This window comes from Solanum lycopersicum, chromosome 9, assembly GCF_036512215.1.
Source record: "Solanum lycopersicum chromosome 9, SLM_r2.1".
Classification (NCBI taxonomy): domain Eukaryota; kingdom Viridiplantae; phylum Streptophyta; class Magnoliopsida; order Solanales; family Solanaceae; genus Solanum; species Solanum lycopersicum.
Window position 1 is genome coordinate 16343645 of NC_090808.1, and position 17411 is coordinate 16361055.

Here is a 17411-nt window from a genome sequence, read left to right on the forward strand (position 1 = left end):
GTTACCACAAAAGTGTGGCCATTGGGTTAAGAAGGCAAGACAAGTGGCCCATCGGAGTCTGCTATTTTATCATAGCCTCTATAGAATGCTTGGGGCCGTGGTGCGGGATTCTGTCCCCTCTGTTGGTGTTAACCTGGAGCATCGGGTAACAACTGACCATGAACATCAACCGGAGCTGGGATGTTCTTGTTTGGATCATCATCAATGATTACCAAGTTTCGATTCCTCTTGCATAGTGTACACTCTAATTCTTGATCTTAGGGAAACAAGGGTTCTTTTCCTCGCCGTGTATTTGTCATATAACGAGGTTGGTTCTGCACAAATCAAAAACAATAAAACAAAGTTAAATCAAGAAAATATCAACTAAACTTAGTAATAAGTTCAAGTTAATCTAAAAGCTACTTTCCCCAGCAGCGGCGCCAAAATTTGATACGCTCAAACTTACTTCTTAAATTAGAAGAAAAGCGGTCATGTCAAGTAAATAACCCAACTAGTGAGGTTGGGATCGTTTCCACGAGGAAAATAGGTTAGACTTAACTTCAATCTATTATTACTATTGTTTGGTCAATTACTTCCTAGGAAAACAAAATACACTAAAAATGGGGTTTCTGTTTCTAAATAAATGAAAATAACTAGTGAAATTGAACGAGACACTTAACAGCTTCGAATGTTGAAGTTTAATCAATTAAACAAAGTAACTAGGGTTTACTTGTTCCCCAGAGGTTCATAACTTGATAATTATAACTATAAGCAAAGTGATAAGTTATGTATTCCTAGATCCTTTGTCCGGCATCTAGACAATTTCACTCTGCACCTTGGTCTGGCTACGTGTGTTGCTATACTAACCCTTACCTTTACCTCATATTGAGAATCGTATTCGATATTGGACTAAGTTATTACCTCGTACCAATCAATATTATCCTATTAGATAGTATACACTAAATCTATGTTGACAAATCTTTTCCTATTATCTACCTCCTGTGTCCGCCAAGTAGTATTAAGCCGAGTTTTAACGTTGGTCATCCGTTAAAAAGACTTCTAAATGAAAGAATTATTAATACATGCAAGACACTATTCTAGAATTGTTATTTTAGTTAGGTTTTACCTCATTATTTGCCTATTGTTCCCACAACCCTAGTTATGGAGTTTAGTTACCCATAGTCATAATCACAATATTCAAATATATGATATAAGAATTCATGTACTTACTTCAATGAGAAAGAGTAAAATCCGAAAGTTCGCTTGATTAATCAACAAAAATCACCAATAATCAATTCAAAGAATCTCAAAATAATCAAGAATCTAACAATAATCAAGGGCCTTACCGAATGAGTCTACATAATAATACAGAGTCTAACCTAAAAAATGATGTTTTTCAAACTTCTAATAGAAAATAAAAACCTAAGTAAACAAGGATTCTATTTGTTGGAAATCATTCAAAACGCGGCTTGGTCGACGGACCTTGCGACGGATCGTCGTGGTCACGACGGACCGTCATGGATTCCGTCGTTCCATACTTGTACATTTTCTTCTGCTGCTTTCTTCATTATCCTCGATAGTGAGTATGACGGATCGTTACAGGCACAACGGTCCGTCTAGGGTCTTCGTTTCAAAACAGTTAAACTCTTGTAATATGGGTACTGGGACTACTTCTCTGAAATTCATGACGAACTTGCAGGATGGACAGTCATAGACACGACGGACCGTCATAGACTTCGTAACCCCACACTTGGTCAGACTTACCCATCTTCCTTCAACAGCTGCACTAAGCTGCAACCTACGGACTGTCACAAGCATGACGGACCGTCACAAGCTCCATAGGTGGTCTCTTCTACTTTTCTTCGCTCAAAAACCTCCGCATTCATCTTTGGACAGATTTCCTACAAATAAGGAAAAATTATAAAAATTAGCACAAAAAGTCTTTTCGACACACTAAACTTAAGGAAAAAGTATTAATAATACAGTGAAACCACGCTATATCAATAACCTTCATGTTTTAGTTATAGACCTAAGGGGGAGATAATAAGATGAGAAATCAAGTTAGGCGTTGAGAATTTCTTGAGGATCTTGTTATTAGGACTCCATGGAGTTTATAGTGTACTAAGATTGAATTTTGTGTTACTAAACATTAGATGGTTCTTGAGATGATTTTGAAGAGTAATAGTGTTGGGATGAGATTCCTATGGAGGTGTAGAACCAAAACCTAAGGATATAGGTTAAGATTATATATATTGAAATTTTATTATTACAATCAGATCTGCATAGGTGTAACCCCATTACGTATTTATTTTAGTTGTCTTTTGAGGAAGAATGATCCCAATAGGTAGATAATGTAACACCCCATAATTCTTTTAAGCTATGACTTGAACCATTTTACATAGTGAGTGAGATTTTACGAAAGAATAAAAATTTCTTAAGTGTTAAGGTCACTAGATGTACCACCTTTTATTCTAAAAGAACTAAATTAGAAATAACAAATATCTGAAAATCAGACAGTTAAGTTAAGTACGAGTTTTGGGTCAACTTCAAACTATTATAACACCAAGCATAGGATGATCTAGGTGTGCTACAACATACCTTAGGAAATATCTTTGAATAATATTTTAAAATTCATCGAGTTTGATCAGTCTTAAATTTCAATGAATGAGATATGGCCTTTTGAAGTAGGGATTTCTAGTTAACGAAAGTTAGCCAAAAATAGTAAGGGGTATTTTGGTCTTTTCCTTACCCAACCAGATTTAATTGTTTCTAGTAATATTTTGTTGGTATAATAGTATTAGTTTCAATTTTATAATGCTAATAAACAACTAGGGTATTATTTGAGAGTTCAAGAAAAGAAAAGAAGAGAAAACAGTAGACAAGAGGAGAGGATCAAGCATTCGTCAAGATTCTTGCATGTGGTCATGGATTTTCTCCATAGGTTTTATCCCTAAGCGGTATATAAGATTCCATAGTGTTTTGTTAGTTCACCCACACGCCAATCATGCTATTTCTAGAAAAATTTCATTATTAAAGTTGAAACATTAGAGTTCTTGAGTTCATTATAAATCTGTTTGTGTTGGGGTTTTCATGATTTTTTGAAACGAAATTTAGTAATTTAATTTTTTGTTCATTAGATTTGAGTTTAATTAAATTAAGTAATTGAATCTAAGTGACTGGAAAGAAATCGTTCTATTCTTGGTTAGTTAGGGTAAGAAAATGAGCAAGGAGGTTAGGAAAATTTTCTGGGTTAGGGCCTGGCGTGATGCGCCTGCCATAGCGTCCTAAACCTCCTCTATACTTGAGGGGCTAGCGCCCTGCACTATCCATAGCCCTAGGGTCGCCCGCCCAATCAAGTTTGCCTTCTGCTGCTGTGTTTGAGTTTGTTTAAGGTGCACCTTCACTCCTTTTCAATTCTAACTAACCTTGATACTTCTAAAAACCTAAAATCATTCATAACATGATCATAAACTTTGATTCATAATTCAAATTCAAGGTGGAGTTAACAGTTAAGTTTTGAAAATTCTTTCAAACATTCTAGAAAGTCCCTTTGGATCCTTTTGTAGAGTCTTTTACAACTCTAGTAACTTGTTTCAAAACTCGAGCAAATGATTTTGAGAAATAAGAGAATGTATTCATGATTCTACCTTGTCATCATGATATATTCCATGTCATGAACTAAAAATCTTTAATTCATAATTCACATTCAAGAGAAAGAGTTAAGAGTAAAGTTCAAGAAAGCTTTTGAGTTCGATTGTGAACCCTTTAAGGTAAAACATTGATTTGAACTATGTTTTGAGGAACTAAGTAAGAGAATGAGAAGATTTGTATACATGAGTTACATCTAGTTACTTAGACCTTAGATTCGAGTTGTTCATGCCAATAACTTCCACATGAATTCCATAAATTGTGTATCATTGAGAGGAGTAGTTTCTCAAAGTTCTAAATCTTGAGTATTGAGTTCCTCATTAAATTTGAGATAATATTTATTATGATGGGAATATATCATGTTGCCCATGATTTCCTTGAGGTTAGTTGTTCACGTCTATAATTCGGCATGAACCCTATTAGTCAAAGAATAATGATATGAGAAGTATCTTTGAGTAATCCAGTTGATTATTTCGTGCTCATAATTCTGCATGAATCCCATTCCAAATTGAAAAATCATAAAATGATCCATAAACATGAGATCATGAAACTTGAATGAATAATTCAATTAAATAAATACTAAGAGTCGATCCTATAAATTAAAAAGTAAGTCAAAGCTATGTTCACAAAGTTCCCATATGTCTTTTACAAACGTTTTAACTTTGTTTAAGACTTAAATTTCAAAAGAGTAAAGAGTAAATAATAAATTTGGAGTTCATTTCTTCAAAAGTATATAGGGACTAATTATCCCCAAAGAGATTTGAAATGTTTTCACATTTAAATAAGAACAGATAATGATACTTCCAAAGGGCTTTTGGGATACTATCATAAAAGAGTAATAGCTTTCTAAATGAAGCAAGAAGGCAAACTAAGATTTCCAGGATAGACTTTGGGTCAATTTTTTTAAGCACTAAGAAAAAATTACAGAAGAAGTATGTTTTTCAAACATAAGAACTATTATATTTTGGGAGTAGTATTGAGCACTACAGTGGGGGTGAGCATGAGTTCAGATAATTCAGTCTCCTTGAAAACCATGTAGCTACCATGGGTAAAAAAGGGCATACATTTTAGATGAATCCTATCGCATAGACTAGTGGATCCACTAAGTTAAGATAGGTAATATACTGATGGAAAGGTATAGGATGGTCCTCGAAGCGTGAGGTTAAGTGTTATATCATCACTAGAGGTCTTACATGATGGTTATTAGTTGGAAACACCAAAAAATTTATATTACATTATTATATGAGTAAATTTTATTCTTTAATTGTATTTTCATTAACAAACTAAGTTTCTTTTAGTTAAATAAATCATTCTTTATATTTCATGTGTATTCTTACTTTATATTGAGTTGAGTGCCTTTAACGCCCCAAAATGAACTAGGTTTAACTAGTGCGTCGCTAGTGTATCATGAGTTAATAATGTTTTAAAATAGATAATTTTGATATTAGTAGGCAGTGTGTAAGGTTTAGTTAAGTTTGGAAGTCAAACAACAAGGGACGTCCATGACGTTCGACAACTATACATCTATGTGCTTATGTGAAGTTCTTCTATGCCTTAGCATGTTTGGAGTAATATTAAGGGTAAAAATTAATGGTGTAAAATTCTAAGACCTAGATTACAATGTATACGGTTTTAACGTACCGGCACGACTCCACCTAGCATCCACGAGTGGACCTAGATGAGGAACCCAACCCTTTGGCAGAATCTATCAAAACTGCGAAATCTACGACCCTATCACCAATGGACCATAGTCCAGCTGACGTACTATAATTTTAGGGGTGTAGTCACACATTTGGTAGGATCTTATTCCCCATGGAAGAAGTCTCTGATGCCATCGACGCCCTAGAAGGACGGGTCGTCAATTGGCACCTGTGAAAGATGTTAAAATTCTGCCGATCTTGGGGTGTTTTAGAAAATTCACCCTAATTCTTTTGTTAACCATGGATGAGTATTTTAGGATCTTTATTATATTTTAAGGTTTTTTTAATTCCTACACCTATACAAGACCTCACTTTTAAATATTTAAAACCCCTCCCTTAAGAAAGAACTTTCCTAAACTCCATAGAAGCTAGAACTCAAAGGAAGGGCTTAAGGTGACGTTGGTGGACTTTTTCTGCATAAAAATATCATGGGTTTATTCTCATTGAGGTATTTTTTTTCGTACTTTAACATTCTTTCATTAAAGGAATCACTTAAAAGAGATTTCAAAAAAGTGTTTGCAAACTCTAACTTTTTCAATCTTTGACACTAAGTATGGGTCTTTGCATGAAAACGTTTTTATGGTAAAAATAAGTTTTTTTAGTGTTATATAATGATTTTAATGTTAATAATTTAATGAAACCATGTTTATGCTTGGTATCAGATTTTGGCTAATGAACAAGGTTTATTGCCTTTAGCTAGATTATCTTAGAGTTAAGTTTCATTTGATGTATTTTGGGTTATCTACTTCCTATACCAACTAAATTCTGTTGTTTTGATTAAATATTAATGAAATTTAGTGAAAGCTTGGATGAATTGTAAATTTCTCTACCTTGTATAATTTTCGTTTAAATGTTCTTGAGTGGTATGGTGCACCTTTGGTGGTGGTGTTTACTTAGAGTAAATGAAGATGTAGTTTCATGAGTATTATCAATATGTACATGAAGGCATGGTATGTGAAGTTACGTGATAAGGTTTATATTCATGTTGATATGCTTTATGAATCTTGAATTTTATAGCTTGTGTAGATTATGTCTAAATGGTGTATGTGTATATGTGAAGCATGCTAGTTTGTGAAATGTGATAATTAATATGCAAGCATACTAGAAGTCAATGATATGAAAATTGTGATGTAAAAGGTTTTCTCACATGTACACACTCACACACGCACTTTGAATGAATGAATGAACGAATGTGAATGGGGGATTGTAGAGTGGACTCTCCTCGCGAGTAGAGATGAAGTGTCTAGATCATCCCCTACTCTTCCTAAAAGAATCTAGCAATGAAGAGGGGATTTTTAGGGTGGAAACTCTTTGTGATTTGAGATTAAGTGTTTAGTAGCAACCTCACTATTCAAAAGATCTTTCTAAGATTGGATGGACACTCTTTGTGAGTTGAGATGTGGTGTCCAATAGTTACCCCTTGAATTTTAAAAAATGAAATTTTAAGAATCTGTGGGGGAGATATGATTAGCACCAAAAGAATATGAAGAATGGGTGGCTACACTTTGTGAGTTGAGATGTTGTATCCAATGTACCTCTAGAAATGAGTACACCTCGTTAGTAGAGAATGAGTTACTTAGAAGCATCCTCCTTATAACTTAACTATGCACCTGCATAGATATAGATATTGGATATTTCATAAACAGGCTAAAAGAATGACCCTACCCTAGGCAAATGGGGATCCCTTATCCGGTAAGGGTTAATGTCGGAATTCCATGTCTAGCCTCCCATGGTTTATGTCGGTGAAAGCTAACCCCTACAAAAGAATGCAATGAAATAAGTGTTCTAAAGAGTGTACTACTTAGGGTTGGTGGTGGTAGGAGAGTCTATCTATCCATTGCACTAGTAGGCACTTGAATGTAGAGTCTTGGTGTGTTTTTATATGCAATGAACGAATGAGTTTTTAGGTGATATAAATGATGTTATGTAACTTAATGTCTATTGTTAATAAAGTACGTTAATATTATGTTTTGTATAATGAAGTTTATGAATGAAGAATGTTGTGTACTTGATCTAAGGGAATCCTAAAGGAGCACTTCGTGGGAGTAGTACCATGGGATGCTACTCTCACATAGCACTTTGTGTAACTTGGTAGTTGTCGGCACTTATGTGAAGTTCTTAAATGTAACTGGGTGTGTCTAGTGTTTTGGTGTAGATTGTTTACTTCTTGCATGCAAAGTAAGTTTATAATTGGTAGTCTTGAGGATTACTTAGGTGTGTATTGAAGGGATTGTATGGGTGGTTCCTTCATGTCTCACCTTAGTGAAATTTAGGATAACATTTGTTATTGAAACTTCAAGGGAAATTAGTAAATTGTGAGTTGGTAAGAAATGGGTTCACCGTATGGTTTTCTTATGTTCATTGTAATGTGCATCTTTCTGCTAAAATTATGGTAGTTCTATTCGATATGCTAAATGATGATTACATGCTAATTTACTTCTAGATTCATGCAGGTTTTACTCAATTAGCATAAAAGCTTTATTTCTACTAAAATGTCATGTATTGCATGTTTTTACATAATGTCATACTTACTACAATATTTTTACTAACCCCATGCTTTTCTATACTCTATAAGTATAGGTTGGAGGCTAGTGGAATATTTGAAGGCAAGCTTGGGAATCAACTATCTCATGATTTGGTATGTCCTCATATATTCTACGACATAGTCAATGTTGCCTTAGTTCATATTTTAAGACTCGTATAAGACTTATTATGTATTTTTTTTATGCAAAGGGTTATGTCTCTAAAATATTTAAGTTGTGTCTTTAAGTTGGATTGTTATGATAAGTCCACTCTTTGATATTTTTTAAAAGACATTTACTTATTATTATTAATGTCATGAAAAGTTTTAATTCCGCACTACTTTTCATGTCTTATGTAATAAATGATCTCTAAAAGGCAAGTAAAAGACCTCTGAAGGGTCAAGTATGCCTTGTTCCGACCCAAGGGTTGCACCCTCCTTCTATGGTGCACGTCCGGGTCGTGACATTTTCCCGAGTTCAATATCATATCTTTGAAGTTAAGTATATTCTTTTTGAGTACTTTTGGGTTGCGTAAGATTAAGTAGTTTTGAGTATCCTTGAGTATTCCTTGAGTTGAGTATGTTTGAAAAAAGGTAAGTGTGTTCCGTTTTGATCAAGTTCAAGTTTATGTTATGCTTTTGATTCTCCTTACTTGCTCATACATTCCATGTACTGAGCCAATTGGCCTGCATCTTCTCATGATGCGGACACATGTATTAAGGATTTGCAACAGGAGCTTCCTTGATACATTCGAGAGTTCGATTTAGCTATAGCCTCCTTGCTTTCAGTGGATTTTATTTACTTTTTAGTTTAGTCATGATGTCGTTGTTTTTGTCCTGACTTCCATTTTTATCAGTTAGAGGATTCACAGATAGTCAATATAGGTTAGAAGTTAGTATTATTCATTTATTTTATTAAAATGTTTAAAATACTTATATTGGTTATTTTATAGCAAATTGAACATTTTTTATAATTTAGAGTTTCTTTTGACTTAATGTTTGGTTTTCAGTTCAATAATTTTATTATGTTTTGATATTTTGACTATTTAAGTTAATTTTCCGCCTGTAGTCAGCCAGGACGAAGGTTCACTTGGGAATAACAATGGTTCATGAGAGTTGGCCACATCCAAGGTTAGACTCCAGATGTGACAAGATTTTCACAATTAGATATTACAATTAAATTTTAGAGGTTTTCTCATAACTGCAACAACCAATTTGTGGAAGTTTCTTATTCACTTTGTGGGGGTTATAAACCCTTGCTACTTGTTACCATTTCTTTGACTTTGGTTTCGGGATGTTGTATCCTCTCCACAACTTTCTAATCAAATTTAATATATATATATATATATTTATATATATATATATATATATATATATATATATATAAATAAATAACTAGATTGCAACCAATATGAATTTTAATAATTATTAACCACCGAACTTATACATTTATATTTATAATAGAAAGTAAAGCTTTTTTTCAACAAGAATCATAGCAACAAAAACTTTAAACAACAACAACAAAACTTTCGCATTACGAATGTTGTCAAATCTCAACTACAATCCCCAAGAAAACAGAAAGCATTAAATTTTCAAAATTATCTTCGAAAACAGCTTCATGAAAATAAGAAATAACAATAATAATATATTCTTTAAAAATTGTGCTCTTCCTAATGAAGTAAATGTTTAAACTCTACTCTTCTCAGTAAGTGGTCGTATCCATTTTGACCAGCACAAGTCACTGTTGTTGAAGCTCTAGCATACTTAAGTAGGGTCCCGTGAGTTTTGCACGTTAGACATGTTACACTCCTAAAAAGTTACAACACCTTCATAACCTTTACCTTAGAATACACCAATAATATCAATCATCTCATAATTCTGAGCAATTGTAGCACTATTCACCTGGATCTCCATCAAAGGAGTTTTCTTCTCTTATTCAAATGCACAATGTTAATATACTATGACTAGATTTGAAATACACTACATATATATATTTAGAAAAATAAATTAATATGTAAGGTCTCGAACAAGATATTGAGTCTTAGTAGAGATCTTCTTTTCATGTCAGTTTTCAGCTCGCACAATAAAATGCAACAAACATTAACCAGCACAAAGCATCTCACAAATATGGGAAATTTCCATCAATTTTAAGGTCACCGATAATTGAACAAAAGAAAAATAAACTAGGTTAGTATAAAGTTCTTTTCCTAATTGGAAATGGAACCAAATCTATTGGCATTTCAGAATGCAATATGAAAAGAAAATCTACCAAAGGAGCACAGTTTTCTTGAGTGATTCATAATGATGAGGTATCTTATCCTTGTAGGAAATCCCAAAATACTCTAGGGACATCAACTCTCTCAGACAACAGTATAGAGCATCAACACTCTTAGACAACAGTATAGAGCATCAACTCTCTCCTCTTAAGCTTCTTTTCATCCAAAAATTTTCAAGAGTGGCATCCGAGGTACCACACTTTTTTCCAAACTATGCATAAAAAAGGTAGGGTAAACAAATTAAGAAGATTTAACACAAGATCCTTCATAAAAATATTCAGTGCTTTCTGAATTCTAACTTCCGTGAGGGAAAGACAATAACGTAGCTTTCGGGACACGTTGGAGTATATCATCATCAGACCATCGAAAACTATGAATTACTTGATAAAATTTTCCGTGTAATACAAGCTCCTATTACTTACGTTCTGTTGCTCTAAAATTGATTTGGCTTACATTCCTAAAATTCACATATGTTTGTGTTGGCAATTGAAGTTGGTGAGATGCAAAGCCGAGATGCTAACTTCAAATTTAGAAACAAGATTATCACATGAAATGATCTGGTCATTTGATTTCATCAACTGTAATGTTTGAAATTAGATTTAGTTAGAAGAATCAGTTCATATACTCCTACCTTTGGTAGCACACCAACTTATTTAGCTATGAAGGTTAAAAAAACATTCACGATCAACTAGTCTCGTCTAAATACCTTCAAAAATGTTGTTATACTATAAAACCAAAACACGTATCTAAAAAATTAAGCAAAAGAGGCAAAACTGGTCCCTAGAATTTATGTTTTAAAAGGCCTCTACCCCGAGAATAAAGAAATTTTTCTAGGATGGTAATGAATCATTTCGAAAAAAATTCAATAGAATATGAATGCCAAGAAAACATAAAGCAAGTTCATGTAAAATTATATATAATATAAATATAAATAGCATAATACCTTGATAGAGTCAAATGAACGTGTTTTGTGTCCACAAGGGGCTCCATACGGATGATTAGTACATCTAGATCTATTTTTGTGACTCACGTTCAATGTCGAAACAAGCATTACATATGTCACATCTATGCCCATCACTCATTCAACCAACTCCAAGCTATTTCCTTAAAATGTTAAGTCTAAATTGCTTTTCTCCAATATGAAGTAGTAATGTACTGTAATACAAAAAAAAAAAAGTTTAATATCACACAGCTGTGAATTAATATTTGCATAAATGAACTCGATCTATATTTTAGTCTTCAATACATAATTCATTTCGTGTTTTCTCATGTTAAGCCCAAATACTTCATTCATAGAACTTCAGAACAAGTCCTTTGGGAAGTCATAGTCTAAAATCTAAACATTGCAAAAACTATTTTCCCATAAAATTATTGTCCAAATAAACAAAGAGTATACATTCCAACCAAAGTTTGTATTATGCTTTATTTACTTGATTGGGCCTACTATTCTTCTTATTTATTGTCTAAAAGAAATTAAAATACAACGGTATCCAATAGTGTAATGCATGAAGTGGGTCGAGAATCATGAGGTTTCAGGTTCAAATATCAATAGAGAAAAAATACTAGGGAATTTCTTTCTCATATTGTTCTATCCTTGGTGTGCAAAGTTACCTGGTATATGTTACTATTAGAAAATGACAATATACCTTGGAATTAGTCGAAATATGCAAGTCATTTTTGATCTACAATATTAGTACTAAACATAGTAGAAACATGGAATTGTATTTCAAATACAATTCTAAAGAAACCATTAAGCTACAAATTTGGGTTTGAAGGGACCTAAATATGATCAGAACAAGGATGAAAGTCAGTTGAAAAATGTGCATAATCTTAAACATCAAACAATGTGACCCAATGTGCACACAAACTTTTTCCAAAGGAAAATATCAAGATACATATACCTTCAATTGCTTTGTAGCATTTGGAATTTTAATCGAAGAATCCATATAATTTATAGATGAAACAATATTATTTCTGTCTCTAGCAATTGGGAAGTTACTTATAATACTAGCTGTTATATTTAGCTAAAAACTAGAACTAAAATAAGTAGTTTTATTATACATATGCAAAATTCAGAATTAAATATGTAATACTACAATATGACTGTATGAAAACTAATGTAAAAGAGCTTTTAGTTGTATACATTTCCTACACATCATAATAAGTATAATACAAACTTTTTTGTTGGTTAAATAATATAAATTTTCTACCTAGATGTATTATAGATATCTCTACAGTATACATTTATGGGCTCATGTTCATTCTTCGTTAAATAACAAAATAACTAAGAAGTTTATTAAAGCAACAAAAAAGTCACTTACTTGAAAAGTTATCCTCCATATAAACATTACTAAAAAACTCAATAAATGTTTAAAATTTAGGAAAATTTTCTAAAACATAATGAAGATAAGAACCCTGACGATATTACATCTGTAAGGAAGGGCTGGAACTAAGCTTCTCCATGGTGGCAGGACGTTGGACGACGATCTGATTGGAGCCTACTGTTGCTCCAAATACACAGTAGACAAATTCTTTGTATAGGCTGTTAAAAAATTAGAATAAAAATATCAGAAATTTCAAAAATCTATTCAGACATAAAAACAACTAATTAATAAATAGATCGAAACGATGTGAAATCATTGGAATGAAAACTCACAAATAAGTTCAATAATCGATAGAAAAGGAATGAAAATGAGGAGAAGAGAACCCATAACTCTGTTGATTAAACGATTGAAATGCCTTGATGATTTTTCTTTGAAGAGATCGAATTCTAAATTAGGGCTCGATCGATATATTGAGAAAAATTATTAGGAGATACTTTTGATGGAGAAGAGAAGTATGAAACAACTGGAGAAAATGAGATTTTGTAAGAAAAATTTTGTAGGACATTAAAGGAAATGAAGAGGTCTCATTTTTTGGTTTTCCGAATCTTAATTTTGCTAGTTACATGAGTTATTGATTCCCGATTTCAATGCATTGTGTTTATATTGATGGGGCTAGTCAAATGTCCACAACTTGATAAAGTTGTGGTGGTTATATAGACCTCTGCAAAAAAAAGCCATCCACAATCGATATGTTTTTTGTAGTGGGAGATAAAGAACAAGAGGAAGAATAGATGACAGAGAAAGAAGAGGAAGAAAACTGGAAGAGAACAAAGAAGAAAAAGAAGAGGAGAAGTTGGATGAGAAGAAATAGGAATAAAATGAAGAGGAGAAAATAGATTTTTTTGAGAGAAGAAGAAAAAGAAGAGAAGAAGTTGAAAAAGGAGAAATAATATGAAAAAGAACATGAGAAGCAGCAAGAGAATGTAGAAGAAAGCTTGGCCACTAATATGGTAGAAAATGGAAAAGGATAATGTGATGGAAATACAGTGGACATGATGTGTATTCTTATGGAGCTCCATAGTGATGAGTAAAATATTTGTGATAATTGGTATTTCAAGACAATTAGTTTCTAAGGTGGATTTTAGACAATCACTTTTTGAATTATTGGTTTTTTGTGGTTGATTATTAAGAGAGATGGTTTTTGAGATAATTAGTTTTTGATGGTTGATTTTTAAGACAATTGATTTTTGAGATAGTTGATTTTTGAAGTGGCTTTTAAGACAATTGATTGTTGAAGTAGTTGGCATTTGAGAAGATATTTTAAGACAATTGGATTATCGAAATGTTATATTTGTTTTGATGGACATTGTTATCCGTAGTCTACTTTAAATAATATTTATAATGTACAGTCTTACCATATGAGAAGGACATGATTTTAATAGTACACTTTATTATTACATGAGTAAATGATATAAGATTGTACTAATGCATCCCTGTTACACATCTCTAAAAAGAAATTACTGGCAATAAACCATACAATATTATTTTTAGGTCTTTCTCTTTTTCTTCAGCCAATATTATCCTTTGTTTTTGTTGATTACTATCTATGTCGGTATCTTTTAGCAATCTTTTAATATGATCCCTCTTCTTTGCACCTTCTTTGAATAAGATCAATAGAAAATCCTCATTTTCTTCGGAGTTGCAAAAACATTCTAATATTTGAAAATTGGTAACACCATAAAATTTTACGTCTTGAGTCCAAGACTCAATTTTGATGGGATGATTGTTGATGAATCATTTTTAATATATTTTTTAAAAATAAAGAGCATGCCCCAATTACACAATTAAAGAATTGTGGACCTTGTTTAGTATCTGTGTGTTATGTTGTCAACATAGCTGAATTAGCATAATAACAACTATAAGACTTTTCTGCATTAGATGTTTGAGATGCTTGAGACATAATTTACAAAGATGTTTAAGTATTTTGAAATAGCTTAAGATGGAAGAGTTAATGAATCCTTTTTTATATACTAAAAAGGCAAATTTTACCATCAAAAAAGTAGTCGCTTGTACCGTTACCGTTGTAAAACTTAGATAATTGACTATTTTCACTGGTGGTAAAAATATATAGATAACTAAGACAATGATACATTTTCATGTTCTTTGTTTATATTGTACCAATGAAATCTATACTTCAACACTAATAAGAAATATACGAGTTGATATCATGAACCAAAAACAATTCATACTACACCTACTAGAATATAATGCTTATATATGGACCGTAGCCAGATAATTAAAAAGGGAGACTAATTTATTAATAACAAAAAATTTTATTGAAATTTATTCAATTAAATATGTTTAAACAAGTCTTGTCATATTCCACTTATATTGAAGGTGGTGATAAATCATGTATCTGAAAGACTTGTAGTTATTCAAACAACATCTTCAATGTAATGTGTGAGAAAGTACAAGTATGATATGCAAGTCACTTTTGATAATGGCGGAAACATTAAATAGGTTTTAATTCATACATGACCATTAATAAGCATGGTGACTATCACATCTAATCTAATATATATTTTGTTTTGTTTGACTTTAACTTTAATATTTTAAATTTTCACATAGCGAAGCCACTATATACACACAGACAAACCCCCCCATTATATATATCCACCAAAGTTTCATGTTCTTTCTTTTGTTTTCTTAATTCCATGAAGTTTGTAGGTCATGATCATTTTCTTTCTTTCGTTTTCTTATTTACATCATGTTTTTAACATTCAAAGAAAGTTCTTTTGAGCAATTTTGAGGAGTCTTCTACAATTTCTAGTAACTTCTTTCAAGACTCGAGCAAGTGAGTATGAAAGTGAGAAGAATGTATTCATCAGTCTACTTTGTCATTCCAAGACCCTTCATATCATGACCCATAATTCTAGAATTCATAATTAACATTTATGATAGTGTTAAGAGGAGAATTCAAGAAAGTCTTTGAGTTCAATTGTTAATCATTTAAGATCAACTATCAATTTGAACTTTGTTTTGAGGAAGTAAGTATAAGTATGAGAAGAGTCATATACATGAGTTCCTTATTGATACTTTGACCTTTGATTCAAGTCCTTCATGCCAATAACTTCTGCATGAACTCTATCAAATAAGTACCTTTGAGAGGAGTAGCATCTTCAAGTTCTAAGTTTGAGTAATAAGTTTCTAACAAATTTGAGTTTATATTTATAATCATCGGACTATTACTTGTTAACCATATAGTCCATTAGTTGAATTGTTCATGCTCATAATTTCGCATGAACCCACCGAGTTAAGCATTCTTTAAATAAGTAGTATCATCAAAATTCTTGAGTTCCATGTATTATGTTCTTTCTATGCTTATTGAAAACCTTGTAGTGAGTCATTCAAGTCCATAATTCTGCAGGAACCATATTTTAGTAAGTCTTTCATAAACGTTTTAACATTTTCTTATAACTTAAGCGATGAGTTGAGTAAAGAGTAAGAAGAAGTTAATTTCTTCACATTTTATATGGGAACTAAGTATTTTCAAGTGTAAATATTTTTTTTTCATTCAAGATGAGAGGAAATTGAGATTTCTAAAAGTGTTTTAAAATGTTTTCTTATTTGAGAAAGAAAGGAAACATGTATTCGGAAAAAAAATTAAGCTATGTTCTGAGGAATTATCTTAAAACAAAGAAATAAGTTTGTTTTAAAAAATATTATGAGATAAATATATTTTTTTGAATAGTATGAGCATCGAAATGGGGATGCGAGTTCATATTGACTCAAGTCTTAATAAACCATGTAAACATCATGGGTAGTAAAAGATACTTTTTAGATGACTACTTAAGATGATTTAAGTATAAGCTAGTGGATCCACTAAGCTAAGACTTCTATATGACGGTATAGTATATGATAGTTATAATAGTGTTAGCAAGTTGTTGTATCTCCACCAAGAATCATACTGGTGGTTGTCAGTTCGAAAATCTCCCACAAAAATTATATTACTTTATAATATGAGTAAAGTTGCGTTTGTTATTTTTTTTCTTTAATGAACAAAGTTGTTTTCTACTATTTTAAAAGATTTAATGGAATTTCATGTGTAATATTTCTTACTATTGAGTTGAATACCCAATGTCAGGTATCATATCATTGAGTTGAGTATGTAATATTTGTATGGAGTATCTAATTTTTGAGTTGATTTATCTTATTTTCTTGAGTTGAATGAGTTCAAAAGAGGTAAGTTATTTCTTTTTATCTAGTTCAAGCTTATGGTGATGCTTTGCAATTCCTCTTACGTGCTCGTACATTCCACGTACTAAGTTATTGTGACTGCATCTTTTCATTATGCAAACACATGTATTTTGATCATTAACATGAAATTCGTTGATACATTGGAGAGTTGATTACCTTATGCTGAGCCTCCGAGCTTCTGGAGGATTTTATTTACTTTTTAGCTTAGTCACGATGTTGTGAGTCTTGTCCTTACTTCCATATTTGTCATTTAGAGGCTTGATAGATACTCAGTATAGTTGAGAAGTCAGTATCATTTTTTTTATTATTAAATATTTTAAAGACTTAACTTGTCTATAATATGGAGATATGTATACATTATTTTATTTGGAGTACTCTTTTTGCTTAAAGTTGGTATGAGAGTTTCGTGAATTTTTATTAAGTTTTTCACCTTTTTATGATTAAGTAAGTATTTCGCTTATAATTAGCCAGAATAAGGGCTAGCTTGATGACCAACAATGGTTCTAGAGTGTCGGACACATTTGGGGTGTAGGCTCGGGTCATGACAAACTTGGTATCAAAGCACACAATTCAAGAGTCTTAGGGTGACTATAAGTCGTGTCAGTAGGAACTTGTTTATAGTTGTGAGAACTCCACTTTTATAAATGATGGATTACTGATATTTAAGATAAATTTCACTTCTTTCGTACCCTTAATCATGAAATGG

General features: G+C 32.0%; 1 long non-coding RNA gene across 1 annotated transcript; it reads right to left on the bottom strand.

The window, feature by feature from the left end:
* Positions 1 to 1224: 1224 nt before the first annotated feature.
* On the bottom strand, positions 1225 to 15361 carry LOC104649018 (uncharacterized). The gene is made up of 4 exons (XR_742977.4): positions 12781 to 15361; positions 12553 to 12666; positions 11068 to 11279; positions 1225 to 1880 (listed from the first exon to the last, which is right to left on the bottom strand). It is a non-coding gene; the product is annotated as an uncharacterized lncRNA (long non-coding RNA).
* Between the last annotated feature and the right edge of the window lie 2050 nt (positions 15362 to 17411).